Genomic DNA, 3453 nt, shown 5'->3' with positions numbered 1-3453 from the left:
GCACCTTCTCCAAAGCTTCCACATCTTTCCTAAAGTGAGGTGACCAGAACTGCACACAGTACTCCAACTGTGGCCTAACCAAAGTCCTGTACAGTTGCAACATCACTTCACGACTCTTGAATTCAATCCCTTTGCTAATGAACGCTAATACACCATAGGCCTTGTTACAAGCTCTATCACCTGAGTGGCAACTTTCAAAGATCTATGAACATAGACCCCAAGATCCTTATGCTCCTCCACCTTACTAAGAACCCTACCATTAACCCTGTATTCCGCATTCTTATTTGTCCTTCCAAAATGGACAACCTCACACTTGACAGGGTTGAACTCCATCTGCCGCTCCTCAGCCCAGCTCTGCATCATATCTAAGTCCCTTTGCAGCCGACAACAGCCCTCCTCACTAGCCACAACTCCACCAATCTTTGTATCATCTGCAAATTTACTGACCCACCCTTCGACTCCCTCTTCCAAGTCATTAATTCCAAGTCACAGGTTTCCTGTGTCACAGCCAGGTAAGAAGTGAAATGGCATGTAAGCATAGGCTATTGAATTTTGATTGTAGCAAACATAGCCTCATATTGCAGCAATAATTTACAACACTAGCAAAATGTACTTTTGTAAACTGATTGCTTAAAAAGAGGCAAAAGTGTAAAAGGGACATAAAGAAAATGTCAGATATCCAGTACACATCTCAAGAAATCTCCCACCTTTCTTGCTCCTGTGCTCTCCTGAAATGGCCTCAATACAGCTGTGATATTCTCCCTGATCAGTAACATAACTCCTCCACCTCTTTTAAATCCCTCTCTATCAGGCATAAAACATCTAAAATCCAGAACATTAAGCTGCCAGTCTTGTCCCTCTCTCAACCAAGTCTCTGTAATAGCTACAACATAATAGCTAATCCAAGTAAAAAGTTTATCTGTTTTACCTGTCACACTGTTTGCATTTAAACAAATACACCTCAGACCGCCAGTCCTGCTATGTTCAGTAACCTCTCCCTAGGGTCTGTTCTTCCTCTTACTCCAACTGGCCGGAGTCTCTGACTTCATCTTGGTCATTTTACTTACTGACTTACTGCTCTGGTTTGCACTTTCCTACCACACTAATTTAAAGCATCCCGAGGGGAACGAGTAAACCTCCTTGCTGTGATAGTGGGAGACAGTAAGGTCTGCCGATACTGGAGATCAGAGTTGAAAGTGTGTTGCTGAAAAAGCACAGCAGGTCAGGAAATATCCAAGGAGCAGGAAAATCTACATTTCGGGCCAGAGTCCTTCATCAGGAATGAGGCTGGGAGCCTCAGGGGTGGACAGATAAATGGGAGGGGGTGGGGCTGGGGAGAAGGTAGCTGACAGTGCAATAGGTGGATGGAGGTGGGGATAAAGATGATAGGTCGGAGAGGAGGGTGGAGCGGATAGATGGGAATGAGGATTGGCAGGTGGGACAGGTCATTAGGGCGGTGCAGAGCTGGCAGGTTGTAACTGGGGTAAGGTGGGGGGAGGGGAAAAGAGGAAACTGGTGCTGTCCACATTGATGCCCTGGGGTTGAAGGGTCCTGAGGCGGAAGATAAAGCATTTTGCCTCCAGGCATCGGGGGGGGGGGTGAGGGAGTAACGATGGAGGAGGCTCAGGACCTGCATGTCCTTGGGAGAGTGGGAGGGAGAGTTGAAATGTTCGGCCATGGGGCGGTAGGGTTGATTGGTGTGGGTGTCCTTAGGAGAAGGCATCCAGTCTCTCCAATGTAGCGGAGACCACATCAGGAGCAACGGATACAACAAATGACATGTGTGTAAGTGCAGGTGAAACTTCGATAGATGAGGAAGGCTCCTTTGGGGCCTTGGACGGAGGTAAAGGGTGAGGGGAAGGAGATGTGGGTGCATATTTTGCAATTCCTGTGGTGGCAGGGGAAGGTGCCAGGAGGGAAGGGTGGCTTGTTAGATGGCATGGACCTGATCAGGTAGTCGCGGACAAAACGTTATTTGCGAAAAGCACAAATGAGTGGGGAGTGAAATATATCCCTGGTGTTGGGATCCATAGAGTCATAGAGATGTACAGCACGGAACAGACCGTTCGGTCCAACCTGTCCATGCCAACCAGACATCCCAATCCAATTCTAGTCTGACCTGTCAGCAGCCGGCCCATATCCCTCCAAACTCTTCCTATTCATATACCCATCCAAATGCCTTTTAAATGTTGCAACTGTACCAGTCTCCACCACTGCCTCCAACAGCTCATTCCATACATGTATCACCCTCTGCGTGAAAACGTTGCCCCTTAGATCTCTTTTATATCTTTCCCCTCTCAACCTAAACCTATGCCCTCTAGTTCTGGACTCCCCACCCCAGGGAAAAGACTTCAGCTATTTACCCTATCCAAGCCCCTCATAATTTTGTAAACCTCTATGAGGTCACCCCTCAGCCTCCAATGCTCCAGGGAAAACAGCCCCAATCTATTCATCCGCTCCCTATAGCTCAAATCCTCCAACCTGGGCAACATCCTTGTAAATCTTTTCTGAACCCTTTCAAGTTTCACAACCTTTCCGATAGGAAAGAGACAGGAATTGCATGCAATATTCCAATGGTGGCGTAACCAATGTCCTGTACAGCCGCAACATGACCTCCCAATTCCGGTATTCAATACTCTGACCAATAAAGGAAAGCATACCAAACGCCTTCTTCATTATCCTATCTACCTGCGACTCCACTTTCAAAGAGCTATGAACCTGAACTCCAAGGTCTCTTTGTTCAGCAACACTCCCCAGGTCCTTACCACTAAGTGTATAAGTTCTGCTAAGATATGCTTTTCCAAAATGCACCACCTCACATTTATCTGAATTAAACTCCATCTGCTACTTCTCAGCCCATTGGCCCATTTGATCAAGATTCTGTTGTAATCGGAGGTAACCTTCTTCGCTGTCTACTAGACCTCCAATTTTGACGTCAGCTGCAAACTTACTAACTATACTTCTCATGCTCACATCCAAATAATTTACATAAATAGTCACAGGTGAGGTGGCAGAAGACTGGAAGCTGGCTAACATGGTGCCACTGTTTAAGAAGGGTGATAAGGACAAGCCAGGGAACTATAGATCAGGTGAGCCTGATGTCGGTGGTGAGCAAGTTGTTGGAGGGAATCCAGAGGGACAGAGCGTACATGTATTTGGAAAGGCAAAGACTGATTAGGGATAGTCAACATGGCTTTGTGCATGCGAAATCATGTCTCACAAACTTGATTGAATTTTTTGAAGAAGTAACAGGGGACTGATGAGGGCAGAGAGGTAGATGTGATCTATATGGACTTCAGTTAAGGCGTTCGACAAGGTCCCCCATGGGAGACTGGTTAGCAAGGTCAGATCAAGTCACAGACCCTTCGGTCCAACCATCCATGCCGACCAGATATCCCAACCCAATCTAGCCCCACCTGCCAGCACCCGGCCCATATCCCTCCAAACCCTTCC

This window comes from Chiloscyllium plagiosum, chromosome 1 (assembly GCF_004010195.1).
Source record: "Chiloscyllium plagiosum isolate BGI_BamShark_2017 chromosome 1, ASM401019v2, whole genome shotgun sequence".
NCBI classification, from domain to species: domain Eukaryota; kingdom Metazoa; phylum Chordata; class Chondrichthyes; order Orectolobiformes; family Hemiscylliidae; genus Chiloscyllium; species Chiloscyllium plagiosum.
The sequence above is the reverse complement of the archived record's forward strand: the minus strand, read 5'-3'. Positions refer to the sequence as shown.